This window comes from Spermophilus citellus (assembly GCF_964194105.1).
Source record: "Spermophilus citellus genome assembly, chromosome: 4".
Taxonomy (NCBI): domain Eukaryota; kingdom Metazoa; phylum Chordata; class Mammalia; order Rodentia; family Sciuridae; genus Spermophilus; species Spermophilus citellus.
The window spans coordinates 109,921,804-109,940,522 of NC_138185.1; the positions used below are offsets into that span (position 1 = coordinate 109,921,804).

At 37.6% G+C, this 18,719-nt stretch overlaps 1 protein-coding gene and 1 pseudogene across 3 annotated transcripts in view; both read right to left on the bottom strand.

Moving 5' to 3' along the window:
- Positions 1–18,719, bottom strand: part of THSD4 (thrombospondin type 1 domain containing 4) — a 630,142-nt gene that overhangs the window by 75,079 nt on the left and 536,344 nt on the right. The gene's annotated exons all lie outside the window — the stretch shown is intronic.
- LOC308647339 (ferritin heavy chain-like) overlaps positions 4,053–18,719 on the bottom strand; it is a 31,008-nt pseudogene continuing 16,341 nt past the window's right edge. Inside the window, exon 2 of the transcript in view lies at positions 4,053–4,733. The product of the transcript in view is annotated as a ferritin heavy chain-like (transcript). The remainder of the gene's footprint in view (positions 4,734–18,719) is intronic.

Consider the following 18,719-nt stretch of genomic DNA (forward strand, 5'->3'; position numbering starts at 1 on the left):
TGTACACACTGTGTAATGTTCAAATCAGGGTAAACATTATTTATTTCCTCAAACATTTATAATTTTATTATAGTAAAAGTATTCAAAATCATTTTTTCTAACTTTTGAAATATATTATCTATAGTCATCCTATATACAATAGAACAATATAATTTATTTCTCTCATCTAACTGTAATTTATTGACCAACATTTCCTAGTACCTTTCCAGTAACTGAATTTTGAATGTTGAACCAGCCTTGCATTCCTAGGATAAATCCCTCTTGATTGAGATACATTTCCTTTTTTATATATTTCTGGATTCTATTTGATAATATTTTGTTTAGGATTTTTACAATTATGCTCACAACAGTTAGTGGTCTGCAGTTCTCTTTTCTTATAATGCCTTTTCTGGTTTGGTTTCAGGGTAATGAGGCCTCATAACATGAATTGGAAAGTATCCCTTCCTTTTCTGATTTCTGGACAAGATTGCAGAGAACTGGTATTATATTTTTCTTAAGTGTGTGATAGAATTAATGAAGGCTTATGTCTTCTATGTTGGAAGATTTTAAACTACCAATTCAATTTTTTGAACATATATGGGACTATTCACATTATTTGTTTTTTGTTGAGTGAGTTTTGATAGTTTGTATTGCTCAAGGAATTTACTTCATCAAAGTTATTCACTTTATGGGCAGAGTTCTTCACATTATTCCCATTTTTTTCTATTTAATATTTGTAGAATCTGTAGGAGTATCTTTTTAAATTCCTAATACTGGTATTTTATGTTTTCTCTCTCTCTTTTTAAAAAGCCTTGGTCAGTCTGATAGAGGCTTATCAATTTTGTTTTAATAAGAGATTTATTGAGATATAGTCCACATACCATGAAATTCACCTTTATCTAAAAGTACACACAGTTCACTTTTTTTTAATATTTATTTTTTAGTTGTAACTAGACAAATATCTTTATTTTATTTATTTTTATGTGGTGCTGAGGATCGAACCCAGGCCCTTGCATGTGCTAGGCGAGTGCTTTACCTCTGAGCCACAGCTTCAGCCCCATTCACTTGTTTTTTTTTTTTTTTAATATTTATTATTTTTTAGTTCTCGGCGGACACAACATCTTTGTTGGTATGTGGTGCTGAGGATCGAACCCGGGCCGCACGCATGCCAGGCGAGCGCGCTACCGCTTGAGCCACATCCCCAGCCCATTCATTTGGTTTTTAAAAATATTTTTTTAGCTGTTGAGGGACCTTTATTTTATTCATTTATTTATATGTGATGCTGAGACTTGAACCCAGTGATTCACACCTGCGAGACAAGCATTCTACCACTGAGCCACAACCCCATCCCCTCATTTGTTTTTATTCATAGAGTGGCATAATCATTGCTACTATCTAATTTCATAATACTTTCATCACTCCAAAAAGAAGCCAATATCTTTTAGGAATCACTCCCTGTTCTCTGCTTCTCTAGCTCCTGGTGAACTACTAACATACTTTCCATCTCGACAGACTAGGCTCTTCTGGATATTTCATATGACTGGAATCTTACAATACATGGCCTGGTCACTACTTCTTCCACTTAGTATGCTGTTTTCGAAGTTCATCCACATTGCAGCATATATCATTATTTCATTTCTTTTTGGGGCCTAATATCATTCATTGTATGGCTATGCCAAATTTTCATAATCTAATTAACAATTGGCTTGTTTTCACTTTTTGTCTATTATGAATCATGCTGCTCTGGATATCTGTATGCAGGTTTTTGTGTGGATATATTTTCATCCCTCTTGGGCATATGCCCAGGAAAGGGATTGTTGACACATATGGTAATGTTATGTTTAACATTTTGAAGAACTGCTGAATTATAATCCTATCTTCCAAGTGTAATGGCTCAAAATTCTCCACATCCTCTTCAACACCTGTTATTGTCTGACTTCTTTTTAAACTTATGAATTATTTATTTCTATAATCTATTGAATATTTTTAGATTGCAGTTAACTGGGGAAAACTGAAATTGTGAAAAGTGAAACTGTGGATATGGGGAACTGCTGTACTTTCATTTTACATTAAAAGACTCGACCATATCTTAGTTGGTGCAAAAATAAATTTGTAATTTTTCTGATGTTTTTCTCCTCGTGTTGAATTGGCTAGTCAAATAAAAGTCATATATGATAGAGAATTGCTCAGAATGGGTACAAGACTCTAACAGTCCTTTCCAGAGTCATGCTGTCTCTATATTAGATGTCAACGAAGATAGTTTCACTGTGATATTTTTCCTTCTTTTTTGGCACTAGGGATTGAACCTTGGGGTTCTTAACCACTGAGTTAAACTCCACATCCTTTTAAATTTTAGTTTGGAAACAGAGTCTTACTGAGTTGCTTAGGCTGGTCTCAAACTTGTGGTCCTCCTGGCTCAGCCTCCTGAGACTCTGGGATTACAGATGTACACCATTGTGCCTGGCTTACTGTGATATTTTTCAAACCATTTAATATCAGTGCTTCTCCTCAAATGTCCTTTTAAATGTTTAGTAGATTCAGGCAGACTAACCCTTGGAAATAATTTCTTGAAACTAAGTAGTGGTACCTGATTTTTAAAAAATTACTACTTTCCTTTTTGAAGACTATTATTACATCGATTGTCAGAATAATGAATGTTATTTAATGGAGATTAAATTTTACTGGAAATAACTTCTCTACTATCAATTCATTAATATCAATGAAATTTGACAAAAAGATGATAAACCATGGCAGACTACAAATAAAAATTTCCTGTAAACAAGAGTGTCAGCTTTCAGATTTTTTTTTTTCTTCTTTGCAGTGCTGGGGATTGAATCCAGGGCCTATCCAAGTACTAGGCAAGTACTCTACCACTGAGCCACATCCTCAGCCCAGCTTTTAGACTCCCTTAGTGACATATGTAACACATTCAGTTAACTTAACTGAAATGGAGAAATTGGATCCTCTAGTTTGGATTTGTCTTTTATTTTAGCCATGCTAGTGAGAGTGAAGTGGTATCTAACTGGATTTGATTTGCATTTTTCTATTGATTAATGATTTGAGCATCTAAATGTTTACTGAACTTTTTTTTTTTTTTTTTTTTTTTTGGTCTTTGGAAGAAGAGCTATTTAAATTCTTCACCCACTTTTAAATTGCACTATTTGTCTTTTTATTGTAGAGTTATAAAAATTCTTTGTATATTCTGTGTATAAGTCCTTTATCAGATAAATGATTTGCAAATATTTTCTCCCATTCACAGCCTGAGTTTTCACTTTGTGGTTGGTATCCTTTAAAACAGGAAACTTGTTAATTTTGGTGAAATCCCATTTATTATTTTTTTCTTTTGTTGTTTGTGCTTTAGGTGTGTCACATGTAAGACACTACTAACTGATCCAAAATTATGACTATCTACTCTTTTAAAAAATTTATTTTGGTACTAATGATTGAACCCAGGGATGCTTAACCACTGAGCCACATCCCCAACCGTTTTATTTTTTATTTTGAGACAGGGGCTCACTAGGTTGCTTACAGCCTTGCTAAGTCGCTGAGGTTGGCTTTGAACTTGTGGTCCTCTTGCCTTACATATGCCACTGTGCCCAGGAATCTACTCTTCTATTTTTTTTGAAGTTCTATAGTTTTAGTCTTACATGTATGTCGTTGATCCATTTTATGAGTTGATTCTTGTAAATGGTAAGACATAGGAGTTCAGCTTCATTCCTTGTCATGTGGCTATCTAGTTATCCCAGCATCATTTGTGGAAAATAATATTCGTTCTCCATTTAAAAATTTTGTTACCTTGGTTGAAAATCAATTGACAATAAATGTAAGGACTCTCAATTCTATTCCATTGACATATATGTCACTCCTTAGGCCGATACTACACAGATGGATGTTTTTCCATTTTTTGAGGGGGGATACCAAATTTATTTATTTGAAGGAATGGTACAAATTAAAGAGCTTAAGTGGATGTTTTGGTATAACTTATAGAAAAGGTGAAGATAACCCAACATGCATGCATTACCTTGGTGACCAGGGAAGTCACTTCCACAGCTATGGGAAAGTCAGCCTAAGGTTTAGCTCTCTTCATCACTGTATCCCAGGGTGTGCTTGTCAAAGAGACACTCTGCCTTGCCAGATTCTGGGGCTCCCAGCTTGCCCAAGTTGGTTACACAGTCACCCAATTCTTTGGTGGATTTCTCCTGCTCATTCAGGTAATGAGTCTCAATGAAGTCACACAAGTGGGGGTCATTTTTGTCAGTGGCCAGTTTGTGCAGTTCCAGAAGTGACTGGTTCACACTTTTCTCCAAGTGCAAAGCACATTCCATGGCATGGAGCCCACCCTCCCAGTCATCACCGTCTGGTTTCTTGATATCCTTAAGGCAAGATTCGTCCACCTCATTGATTCTGCAGCCACATCAGTTTCTTGGCATGTCCCCTCTCCTTATGAGATTGGTGAAGAAAATCTTTGGCAAAGTTCTTCAAAGCCACATCATCATGGTCAAGGTAGTAAGACATGGACAGGTAGACACAGGAGGCTAGAGCTCTAGGTTGATCTGGCGGTTGATGGGGCCTCCGAGTCCTGGTGGTAGTTCTGATGCACCTGTGAGGGGGATGTGGTTGTGTTGGGGCAGCTGGGGAGAGGTGCTATGGCCTTGGGGCGTCTGAGGGCGCTGTGCAGGGTGGCTGAGGGCTGGGGCTCTGAGCACCAGCCAGGTGGGGTCCAAGCATTGTTGAAGCAGGAAACTGCAGCGACTCTGGGCGAAGAATGTCTGTTTTTCCATTTTTAGGTGTTTAATTCCCTTAAAAATGTTTCAGAGTTTTTATTGTCCATGTATCACACTTCTTTTGTGAAACTTATTCCTAAGTTTTTTATTCTTCCCATTGCCTCCATAAGAGGGATTTTTTTTCTTATTTTCATATTCTGATTATTTGACCTCAGCAGATAGAAATACAATTGATTTTTGTATATTGAACGTGCATCTTTCATTCTTGCTAAAGTCATTTATTAATTCTAATAGTGTTTTTTATGAGTTTATGTATTTCTTGAATATTTTATACATATAACTTCAACTCATCTATACATAGAGGGAGTTTTATTTCTTCCTTTTCAATCTGGATGTCTTTTATTTACTTTTCTTGCCTAAGTGCCCTGACTGAAGTCTCCAGTATAATGTTGAATAGAAGTGATGAGAGCAGAAATTCTTGTTTTCTTTCCAATCTCAGGGGGCAAAGCTTTTGGTGTTTGATCATAAAATATAATGTTAGTTGGAAGTTTATCAATTTCATTAATATTTTCAAAGAACCAGATTTTTTGTTTTATTTATTTTTTATTGTTTTTCCTGTTTCCAATGTCACTGATTTTTGCTCTTTTCTTTGTTTTTCCCTCTCTTCCACTTGCTTTGAGATTGATTTGCTTTTCCCAGTTTCTCAAGTTTAAACATTGAATTTTTGACTTCAAAACGTTCTTCTTTATCAATATGGAAAAACAACAATGGGGGAAGCCATGCATGTGTGAAGGAAAGGAATTAAATGGGAAATTTCTGCCCCTTCCACTCAATTTTGCTGTGAACCTAAAACTGCTGTAAAAAAATAAAATTCTATTAAAAAAATCTGAAACCATATAAATTTCCTCTGGGTATTGCTTTAGCTGTATTTTACATTTTGACATGTTGTTACTTTCATTCAGTTCAAAATATTTTCTCAAGTTTATCTGAGACTTCCTCTTTAATGCACTGATTATTTAGAAGTTTGTTGTTTTGTTTCCTTGTGTTATTTAACTTCAAATATTTGGGAACTTTAGGTCTCCTTTGGCTACCAATTTGCAGTTACATTCCATTATGATTGAAAAGCTCCCCATTTACATGATTATAATTATATAAAATTTATTAAAGTCTATTTTATGACCCAGAATATAATTTATATTCATGAGTGTTCCATGTGTACTTAAGAATGTAGTTTCTGCTGCTGTTGGGTAGACTGTTGTATCAGGTTAATTTTGTCTACTTATTCTATCAATTATCTTGAGGCAAATACTAAAGTCTCCAATATAATTGTGGTTTGTTTATTTCTCCTTTCAGTGCTATCAGATTTTGCTTCATGTGTTTTGAAGCTTTGCCCTGTAGGTGCATATGCACTTAATGTCTGTTTATTTTCTTGGTTAATTCTCCTTTATCTTATTGTGTTATTTCCCTCTTTATACCTGATAATTTCCTCTTGTTTTGAAATCACCTTGTGTAAGGTTAAAATAACCACTCTGCTTTTTTTTTGATTAGTATTTTCACAAAATATCATTTCTCCCCTTAACTTTTTCTATTTTTATTTTTTATTGACTTTTTAAAATAATGACAGCAGAATGCATTACAATTCTTATTACATGTATACAGCACAATTTTTCATATCTCTGATTGTATTAAAGTATGTTGACACCAATTCGTGTCTTCATACATGTACTTTCGATGATGATATCACATTCCACCATCTTTGCTAATCCCCTGCTCCCTCCCTTTCTCTCCCATCCCTCTGCCCTATCTAGAATTCATCTAATCTCCCATGTTCCCCCTCCCTACCCCACCATGAGTCAGCCTCCTTATATCAGAGAAAACATTCTGCATTTGTTTTTTTTGGATTGGCTAACTTCACTTAGCATTATCTTCTCCAATGCCATCTATTTACCTGCAAATGCCATAATTTTATTGTCTTTTATTGCTGAGTAATATTCCATTGTGCATATATGCCACATTTTTTTTATCCATTCATCCACTGAAGGCATCTAGGTTGGCTCCACAGTTTAGCTATTGTGAATTGTGCTGCTGTAAACATTGATGTGACTGTGTCCCTGTAGTATGCTGTTTTTACCCAGATTATTACATTTAGAGTGGGTTTCTTATAGACAGCATGTTGTTGGACCTTTCTTTTTCAATTCAGTCTGACAAATCTAACTTTTTAAAAGATTATATATGTATTTTAGTTGTCATTGGACATTTATTTATTTATTTTTATGTGGTGCTGAGGATCGAACCCAGTGCTTCACACAAGCTAGATGAGCACTCTACCACTGAGCCACAACCCCAGCCCCACAATGTCTATCTTTATTTGATTATTTAGATCATCTATATATACAGTAATTACTGATTAGCTGTAAGTCTACCATTTTATAAGTGTTATTCTTGCCTTCTTTGTATTTTATACCTCTGTTCTCCCTTTTCCTTTCTTCATTTGAATTTGAATGAGTTTTAGTATTCCATATAATTTTATCTATTGGGTTGGTCATAAATCTGTACTATTTTTAAATTGTTGTCTGAGGATTATACTATATAATTTATCACAGTCTACTTAGAGTTAATATTTACCATTTCCAGCAGAATAGAGAAGCTTTATAAACAACAGTGGGGGAAGCTATGCATATGTGAGGGAAAGGAATTATATGGGAAATCTCTGCTCCTTCTGCTCTAGTTTGATATGAACATAAAACTGCTTTAAAAAAAGAAAAAAAAAGTCTACTAAAAAATCTGAAACCAAAACCAAACCAAAAAAATTTTCAAATATGTAGGTTCTTCTACCTTCCTTTACTTAAATGTTTGCCGTATTTATATGGCATACATTGAAGTCCTTTTAATGTTACAGTTTTTGCTTTTGAAAATCATGCACATTTGATAAAACTTAAGAGGATATGACTTTAGCTGTTTTTAAATCTCATAATAATCTTGTAATAGATAAGAGAATGCAGAATTCTGTTTTTGAGGGGGAAAACCAATAACAGATGACTTATCTGCACATATATATCCAGCTAAGAGCAGAACCCAGAACCCTACATCTCTTTATTTCCTATTTCTTCCTCCAATACTAGGCTGCTTTTTGTTAATCAGATGTAAGTTATGGTTTGGGTACAGAAACTAGAGACTGGGCAGCACAGAAGTTCCCATAATATTGGCAAAAAGACATTGGCAATGAGATCACCTGGGTTCAAGACCTGCTCTGCACACTGCAGGGCGTAAGGAAAGAGCTCAATCCAGGTGGAGCTTGGAACACAAATCTTGGGAACTTCCAGCAAATAGTATATTACAGCATTCTTCCTGTAATAGCAAAGTTAACCAGACAAGGTGGCTTTTACATCTACATGTGGCACCAATGTAATAAGCAGAAATGGACCTGACTCATTTCTAAGGCACTGGGTCAACCACAAACTGGCTGATGCTATTCATGTTCCCAACTAACAAATAGCTTGGTTCCATGGTCATTTATCTTGGCTTTCTTCCATTTAGGATTTGCTACTTCTATTCATCAAAATAATCAAGATTCTAACTACAGATGGTTGAGTGTGGAATTCTTTTCTGTGGAAATTCAATTTCCCTTCCTTGGTGGTTTTAAAAACTGTGTTCCTTGGAGTTTAAGAGATTTTCATTAAGTTTCCAGATTTCTGTGAGGTATTCTCACAGGTCATCATGGAGAAGAGGGTGGAATGGAGCAGGATGGGGGCCAATATTGTTTTAAATATTTTATTTGAACAAATAGTTACTTGGTATTAAAGAAATTTGGAAGCCTCCACTTCAGAGCATTGACTTGGTGCTCCCACCCCTGGATGAGAAGGAACTTGAAGTTCAACTACTTTGGTCTAACAATCCTTTGAAGGTATGAATTAATCACCACTGAGTGACATCCAGCCTGGATCTGAGAAGCTTCAGTGGCAGGGAATTCCCCAATCCCCAGTAGTTCATCCCACCCTTTGCTTAGCTTCATGCCATTAGTCCTTCTGTAGATCACTGCTTCTCAAACCTGTCCATGGCAATCATCTGATGAATTTTTTCAAAAAGTGTACTGATGCCTGGGCCCCACCCCCAGAGATTCTGGTTTAATTGGTCTTGGGTACAGACTGGACAATGGGAAATTTAAAATCTTACCAGGTGATTCTGGTTTGTAGCAAAATTTAGAACCCATTGCTTTGGATGAGCTGAGATCTGTGTTTTTTAAATGCCACCTGGCACTTTTACTCCCCTTCTGGGAGGCTCAGATATAAAGTCAGGTCTATCTTCCACCTAAGAACCTTTAAAGCACCCAAAGACAGTTTCACTTTCCTCCCAAAGTCTTCCTGATAAATCCTGGTGCTTTCAGGAGGCCTCTTCCTGCGACATTGTCTGACTCGATTTCTTTCTGTGGACCAGTGGGGACTGCCACAGCCTACAGCGCACCAGGATGGATCAATCATTTCATTGCTGTGATTTTGTATGGTGCTACTGCATTTGAATACCAATTAGTGGCTGAGGGCTAACAACACCCAGAACACCAAATCAGAAAATCCCGTAGACAATTCACCTTTACATTACTGTAGCATTTTACAGCTCACAAAGTAAATTCACACACCTTATTTCAATTACTTCTCCCTTTAACTGCTCTTATTCCAATCCTGGTTTTCAGGTGAGGTGAGAGAGTTAGTTTTAAGGCAAAGTAATCCAAAGCTCTCACTTCCATATTTAGTGATCCTTATACTGGGCCTCACTGTGTCCCACGAAACTGTGCAATCCATGGTGGGCCAGGGCCAGGGCCTCACAGAACACAAACCTCCGATTAGTGCTGCTGTTTTACATGGCAGTTCTCCAGGGCCACCCAAGCTGTATGCACAGTTGTGTGCAGCACCATAACCGCAGGACAGGGGTCTCTGCCACAGTGCTGAGAAAACGGGCCAGGTTTCAGGGCAACATTATACGCTCTTCATTCTGGATGCTGATAGAAATGTGTTGTGACTTCAAAACCTCCTTGGAGAAAGGCCACAAGTTCATGGATAAACTCAAAACAAACAAAAACCAGGTCAGAGTGGCAATCTGTTCAGCAAAATTTCGCAGTCCATCTCAGGATGGACCCTTCCTGCATATCTATGAGATGCCTTATTTTCCTTTTAGTCCCTGACTTACCTTTGCCATAAGACTTAAAAAAAAAACTCTAGAAGATGACACTTTAACTACATACCCTTTCAGTTCTAGCTTAGCTCTGTCCCTGAACTTTGGTTTTCTGGTTGCACGTTTAGAATATTCTCAGGACTCCCTCATTGAAAACTCCCATGGCTGACCCCATAACAGATCTTTAGTTCCCTTATTTCACTGATTGGACTGTCATTCTCTGGTAGGGGCAGTAGGCCTGGTGTGTTCCAGGAGCATTAAGGAGGTGCGTTACCTGTGGGGATTCTAACGATCATAAAACTGTCTAGAAGTTGGTGCTTTTTATGTATCACTGTGGTAGAATATCCCTACTGTTGGGTTGGAGACCTTGATCTATCCCTCCTCCTCTGCCTTGGCATGCCACTGGTGCCATTCGATCCTAGATGGCCATCCCAAGCTGACCTGGCCCTGGGTTCTGTTTTCATATGTGTAGTGTGTTGGGCAGGGCAAAAGTCTCATCTCACCAGGCTCAAGGAGTCCTTCTACAAAACTCTGTTAACAGTTCTGATAGAATGGAACTTGATAACTCTGTTAGAAACAGTATATTTCTAAAACATAGGGCGGCTGCTATGGCAGAACAGAAACCCAGAGAAAACTGGATTTTAAGAGCTCCAAGAATATATCTTGCACAACACACTGGTTATTCCCAAGCACTGGAAAGTATTGTGCTGGAAAAAGAGGGCATGAAATTGTTTTTATTTGAAAGGCATTTGTTTGGGAAAATTATGCTTTTCTCCAAGCAAAATGTTAGCTTGCTTGGTTAGAAGTTAATTACAATATTTATTGCTTAAAGCCAGCCTGGAATTTTGGCTTGGATTCTTAGAAGCCTATGATTCAGGGTGGAAATTACCTATTCAACCCAAGGCCAGTGAGCTAAATGTTGATCTGATACATGCTTGTTTCAAAGGGACCAAGAGATAAGAAATAGTCTCTGACAGATGAAAAACAAAACTGTGGTTTGAAATCCGGGAACATTATCATGGATATACAGGAATGTTTGTTACTGAGATTGGAGATAAATGAGGAAATGATTTAAAAGAATAAAGTGGTTAGTTGCCTTGATTCCCAAATTAATAATGTTCTTGTTCTTTTGATATCTCTCATATTTACATGTTGGTTTAATTAAAATATCTGGAGGTTGAAATCCAGTGCAATCAGAGAAATCATGCGTTTGATATGTGGCTTAATGGACTTTAGCGTTATCATTCTAATCTGTCTTTAAAGGCAAACATTATCCTTGTTGGTCTTCAGCCCCATCTTCTGGGCTGACCAGCCTGTTTGGGCCTCTGGACATCACAAGTGTTTTTCAGCTGTCCCTCCTTAAGGCCTCTTTGACCCTTAACTTTAGGTTCTGAGCTTCCAGCTTTGATTTTCTTCCTGCTGCATGACCTGATCCTTGGGGGTTCAGGGGTTGCCCTGCAGGGCTCTCGAGGCTGTCCCTCCCATCTCAGTTCAGGACTTTAATTCCACTTGTGGACAAGCTGCGTCCTTGCCCTCATTCCTCTGGCCTCTCTCAGGATCACCTTCCATCAAGCATCCCTTTTTTCTGTCTCTAATCTTCCTCTCCATCCCCCAAGAAACATGTTTAAAAAAGGAAAGGAGAAACCACATCTTGCCTCAGTCCTGGCATCCCTTAATCTCCCTCCTCCTCTTCACTGTCAAACTTCCTAGATAACATTTACTCTGGCCGCCTCACACCTGCAAAGCTCATGAGTCATATTCCTGGATCCAGCTGCCTCGTTCCTCAGGGGTCATGTTTGTGGCATGTGAACCATTTGTGCTAGGACACAGGCTGCTCCTTCCTGAATCTCTCTTGCCCCTCACCTCCAGGACACTGCATCCTCGGGGCTCTGCCTGCCTCTCTGACCCGCCTCTCTTCCTCTCCAAACAGACTTGTGGCCACAGTCCTTGAAAGGCAGCTCTGCTCACCACTGTGCCTCCAGAGCGGTTATGGTTTCTCATCAGTTTCTATTTGTCCCTTGTAAAATACCTACTATTCACTTTGAAGAGCTAACTCTTAATTTATATCTTTGGTTCTGACCTCCTTTCTGAGCTCCAGCACCAGGTTTCCCATGCCTAATAGAACTTTCCCTGACACATTTCATAAACACCTCCAATTCAACACCTTCCAAATCCAACACAACCTTTTCCCTCTCAGCCTGCTTCCTCCAGTCACTGGCTCAGGTGTCCTTCTGCTCATCCACTACAAACCTCTGGTTTTCCCTGGTTCTTCCTTTATTCCTGGCATTGAAACAATTATGAACTCCTGTCGTCCTCATCCTGCCACATGTGGTCAGGATGTGGATGCCCCCGGGCTGTACCCACACTACTGTCTGTCTGGAGGGCTCACCCCTTGTAAGGAAGGTGCTGCTTGGAGAGATGATGCATTTAGGTAAAAGCTCCATTTGAAGACCTTTCACTTACCAGCATGGACCTCAGTTTCCTCACATGTAAAACAAAGCTTTTGACAGACCTTCTCTGAAGCTTTATGACTCTCTGGATGCAATTTCTTTCTGCACATCCAAATCCCATCAGTCCTTGAGGATTCAAGCAGTTGCCTTCTCCTTTCAAAGCACACTCTGAGCCCCTTTGAAGCCCAACCAACTAACTAAAGGAAGGTCTTCTTGCTCTGGTTTCCTGTAACATTTTATATAGTTCTTTTAAGGGAACTCTGATTGTTTACTTCTTATCTCTCTCATTAGATAAACTGACCATTCTAAACTCTTGGAGGGAAGAGCCCACATCTCCATCTTCTTTCTTATATCTATCTATATCACAGGCAACCATGACATAGTTGCATCACTTCTACTGATCACGCAGAAATTGACAGCCAGCAGGTGTCCCAGTCTATCATCCTTCCCTGTTCCATCATGTGTCACTGTAGCTAGGGATTGTGTCTAACTGGCCTTTGTGTGTCCAGAGCTAAGTGCCTGGTTCACAATGGTTGCTGGATAAATGCATTATAATATAATATAATAATATATATTATATATTATAATATATAATAATATAATAATGATATAATAATATAATATAATAATTATATAATTTATTATAAACTTGCTATCTTTATCATCTTTATCTTGTCATGTTGAATTTTTCACTTAGGTGATGATGCTAAGAAAACTGGCTTCTTAGGGCAAATCCACTTTGAAAAAACTGTATTGACGAAAATTTGCCAAGATTCATGCCTCTCACCAGAGAGGGGGCAGAATACAGTCCTGACAAGGAAGAAACTGAGGAGGCTCCCTAGGAATCAGAACCTTTTCTATCCACCCCTAGACCACAGTAGAGTGGCCCATAGGGGAGCCCGATGGCTAGACTGAGCTCCTGTCCTTGTTCCAGACACACACATGGCTGAGGACCAGCTTCTCTTGTTCCCTGTGTCTGCACTGCCGGCCTAGAGGAGCTGTCTTCTGTGGAATGACCAGTAAGAGGTCCAAGGTATGGTCTGGCTTTAGCTATCTATCAGTGTGCACTGAGGCCCTGCCTGGGGCCCTGTTCCTGATGCCCTTTGAGACCTCATGAAATCTGTCCCCTCTCTGCTGTGTCTAGGCTTATCACCACACACAGGTTCTCCCCCTGCTGACTCAGGCCTCCACCCAAGAATGACTGAGTAAAACATGAAGATGCCAAGGAACAGCTGAGAAAATGCCACAGCTAATGGGAAGTGCTCAATCTCCAAAACAAATTAAGAATAATAAAACTTACAAGTTTTTGCTTGCCATATAGTTAAAAAAATGACAATATACATTTCATGTGCTACAGGAAGAAACAACCATAGAAAAGCAGGGGCCAGAAAGCTTTCAAGAGTAGGTGTCAGATGTACTCATTCATTTGCTCAGCAAACTCTGTGATGTACCATGTGCTGTGCTGGGTGCAAAGGGTACAGCAGGGGGCAGAGGCACCCACTGTGTCTTCTGGGAAGAAGACAGGTTTCTGAAAGGGAGAATGATGGGAGAAGGAATCTAATTTAGATGCAAGGGTCAGAGAAGGTCCCTCCAAGGAGATGCCAAGTGTGGGGAAGGAGCAGCTTTGTGAAGTACAGGGAAGCTCATTGCAGAGAGGGAACAGCCCATGCAAAGGCCTCAAGGTTGGAAGAACTTGGGTCAAAGAAATTCCTGCAGATCTGGCTGATGGCTGTTATTCTCATGAATAGACATGACCGCATTCACCCTTCTGGAGGTGGGCAGGCAGCAGGGTGACAATAACATTCTCAAATAACATTCTGCCTAGCCGGGACAGGAATTGGCTCTGAGAAAAAGCAAGAAACGTAATGAGACTGAGTCACAACATTCAGGGTCTTAAATCTAATACAGTTGACTTATGGTCCTTCCCTGGGCCTCTGGTTCCTCATATTTAAAATGTTAAATTGAACAAAAAAATGATCTCTAAGGTCCCTTTAAGTGAAAAATTCTTTTAAAACATTCAATTTAATTAAAATAATAAATTCAAAATGATGAAATGAATCAGTTAATTCAGAGTTTAAATTTGATGACGAGCTCCAGAGACTTGGTGGCAGTTTCCTCCCTCCTTTCCCTGGTCAGTCTGCAGGTCCAGTGGTGTTTGGGAGGCCCTGGATGAGGCTCTGCACTTGGGAAGAACCCTGAAGGACAGGGAGAGCCATGGGATGGGGCATTTTGCTGCCTGTGGGGACTCACAGCGCAATCTGCAGACAGTCAAGCCCTGGGTTCCGGAGACTCAGATGGGGAGGAGGCCTGGCAGGGGGCTTCTGGGCCAAAGACACTTTCCAGATTTGATTTACAGTCTGTACAGCAGTGTTACCTCTGGCAGTTTTCTTTTCCATATGTTTTTCATCAGAACAATTTAATTTTTTTTATAATCACAGAAATGATTCATGATCATTAAAAAAAATTAAGTGTCCTAAAAGAAGTGGAAGTTCTCCTCATCCTCTACCTCACTTCACTCTACTAGAATAACCCTAATAAATGATTAGTGAGGATCCTTCTGGACCTTTCTGTGCATATGAAGATGTAGACATAAGTATGATTATATATCCTTTCACATGGCACATTGTTAATGCAGTATGGGACTTTGCTACACATTTTTTAGCCCACTATCACTTCAGGGTTCTTCATCCCATGATGTCATTTAGAAATAGAGATATTCCATTATTTTTAATGGCAAAAGAGGGTTTCATTTAATTATTTTCCTATTTTTGGTTAGTTAGATTACATTTGATTTTTTTTTTATTTTATAAAAACTGGGTGCAATAACATCTTGTACAGGTCTTTGTGCTCTCAAATGATTATTTTTCTTGATCAGGGTTTGCATACTTAGGTAGATTATATTCTCAATAAGACTTGATGAGAGTTACTAACTTTCCCCCACTTCTCTCCTTCTCTGTGTTTTACCAATATCTTAAATTTCTGCAATCTGCTAGGCAACATTTGTAATGTACTGTAACAATTTGTATCATCCTGTTTATAGTGGGTTAAATACCTTTTCATATATTTTTAGGTTGTGGGCACATCCTCCCTGGGAATTACTTGTGTAAATCCTTTGCCTCTTTTACATAGGGTTGGTTTATCTTTTCTTAGAGAATTGTAGGAGCTTTTAAATATACATTAGGGATATTGGACATTACCTCGTTGTTGCATGTTCAGAAATATTTCTCAGTCTTTAATGAGATCCTTTGGCATAGAGAAGTCTCTCATTTTTATTAAACCAGATTTATAAATCTTTTAAATGCTCACAGAGCTCGAAAGGGATCTTGTTAGAAAGGCTTAGGGTCTTAGAAAGTCTTCCCTCCCCACATTATTTAAAAATATTTTCCTTGGGCATTTTTGTCAATTTCATTTTCCTCTGTTATAGTTTTTATCTTGGCATACATTGTAAGCAGAGATCTAACCTTATCTTTTCATAATGATAACTAAATTACCTTAGTGTCAATTATTGAATTTTCTAGCCTCTCCTCAACTATTTAAGATGTACCTTTTATCATATACTATATTCTTACATATGCAGGGGTCTTTTTCTAGATGATTCTTTCACTACAACTTCTTTGGGATGCCTGTGTCTGTCCCATTTGGTTTTAATTGCTATGGGCTTATAAAATTTGGACATATTCTCACTGCCATCTTTATTCAATAACATTTGGCTATTCTTAAACATTTGCTCTTCCATTTGAACTTCAGAACCAAATAATTTTCATTAAAATTTCATTGTAATGTTGACGTGTTTTTAAAAATTGAACTTTGGATTAATTTTGGGGAAATTCATGTCTCTTTCATATGGAATTGTCTTAGACAGAAATATGATCTATTTTTCATTTATTTAAGTTTCCTTTCATATCCTCTAGTAAAGTTTCATCATTTTCTTCATATAGCTCTTATACATTTGCTCCATTTATTCCTAAATATTTAATATTTTTGTTGCTATAGTGAATAGTATCTTTTTAAACTTACAAGTTCTATAAGGTAATTGCTTATATATAGAAAACTATTGATTTTTGAGTGTTTACCTTGATCTGGGTTCTGTCATGAACCTATGATTAGGTCTGATAGGTTTTTGTAAGCTGTTAATAATTTTTTGTAGAAATGTAAGCCCTATGTAAGGAAGAAGAGTTGATTTTCCATAATGCTTATACTTCATTTATTTTTCTTGTCTTATTTCACTCACTTAGGTTAACCTTTGCAGTAATATTAAGTATTCCTTTCTTTCCTCTGGAATAGGATTGTCTCTTGTTTCATCTTTAAGTATGATGATTATTGAATTTCAGTAGATGCTTCTTATCAAATTTAGGAATTTCATCTCCACTCCTAGCTTATTAAAAGTCTTAAACAGATTGACTGGTGTATGTTATCAAGTCATCCTTTTATCATCTATTAAAATGTTATTTTCTTTGAATATATTAGTGTAACAACAGGTATCCTAATATTAGCCATCTTCTTATTCTTAAATTATTTGGATTTTTAAAAGTAACTATGGTTCCCCGACCCCCTCCAATAGGCTTCCTGATAGACTTGTCCAGGAAACAACAGGGACTGTCACTAATATAGAAAATGAATTCCATAAATGACAGAATGCTGGACCAACCATCTATCCACCAATTCCTTCTCTGTTTGGCACTTTTAGGCATGGAAGTGATAGACATGTCTTGGATATTGTGGTTAATGCTGCAATGAAGAAGGGAACACGCATGCCTGTTTAGATTCTGATTTTGAGCTGGAAGACATGGGCATGCATTTGGAATTGAAGGTGGCTTTGGCAAACTCTGGCCCTTACCTATCAAGTAAAACGTGGAATGTCCAACACAGGAACAAAGGGAATGGCATTCAAGACTAGAAGCCCAAACCTACTTTATCTAAGTATGATTGATATACAAAAAACCCTGTATATTTATATAAACCTATCAGTTTGAAAATAAGTGGAAACATCATTCAATCTATGCCACAAACATATCCGTTACTTCTGAAGTTTTCCCTCAATTCCTTTAGTTATTATTATTATTATTTGTTCTTTTTAGATATATATGACAGTAGAGTGTATTCTGATATATTATACATACATGGAGTGTAACTTCCTATTCTTGTGGTTGTACATGATGTGGAGTTACACTGGTCGTGTATTCATATATGAACATAGAAAAGTTATGTCTAATTAATTCTACTGTCTTTCCCATTCCTGTCCCGCCTCTATTCCCTTCATTCCCCTTTGTCTAATTAAAGGAACATCTATATCCCCCTCCGTATTGTACATTAGTATCTGCATATCAGAGAGAACATTCGACCTCTGATTTTTTGTGTGATTGTCTTATTTCACTTAGCCTGATAATCTCCAGTTATTATTATTTTTGATAAGAACACAATTAAGATTCATCCTCAGCAAAATTTAGGTATACAATACAATGTTGTTAAATGTAAGCCCTATGTGGCTCCAAAGAACTCTGGAACTTAGTCGTCTTTCATAACTAGCAGATGTGAGGTGATATTTCCTATGGTTTTGATTTGCATTTTCCTGATGATTAGTAACATTCAGATCTTTTCATATATCTATTAGCCCTCTATGTGACTATTCGGGTCCTTTGATTATTTATTTATTTATTTATTGCTATTGAATTGTATGAGTTCCTTATGTCTTGAATATTTATCCTTTATCAGATGTATGGTTTATAAACATTTTCTCCCATTCCATAGAATATTTATTTTGTTGATTATACCCTTTGCTGTGTAGAATTTTTTGAGTTTCATGTAATTCCACTGATCTATTTTTGCTTTTGTTACCTGTATTTTTGGCACCATATGCAAAAACTCATTGCCAAGGCCAATGTTGAGAAGCTTTCCCCGCTATGTTTTCTTCTAGTTTTGTGGTTTCAGATCTCAGGTTTCAGTCTTTAATCCACTTTGCGACTTTTGTGTATGGCATCAGATAAGGATTCAATTTCATTTTTCTTTTGCATGTAGATATTTGACTTATGTTATTTTTTAGAAAGAGGATAACAGACACTAAAGGCTAATAACATTATTAAATATTAAAATATTTGCAGAAACCTTGCTTTAAAAGTTGGAGCGAAACACTAGATTTGAAGATACAAGATTTAAGATACACACATTCTTAGCTATGAAAAATCCCTAAATAATTAGGTTTATTGTCCCCCCCCCCCCCCGCAAAACATTTTCTGCTCCTGGGTTTTAGATAAGAGTCTTGCAAGAATCTGTAGGTCCAAATGCCATCTTGAATCCTATGAGGCTGACCAGGCTGTACCCATGGGTCAATCCTGTGACCTTCCCCGTCTCATCTTCCACTCCCTTCATGGTTATTCTGTGTCCTAGAAGTTCCAGACACTGG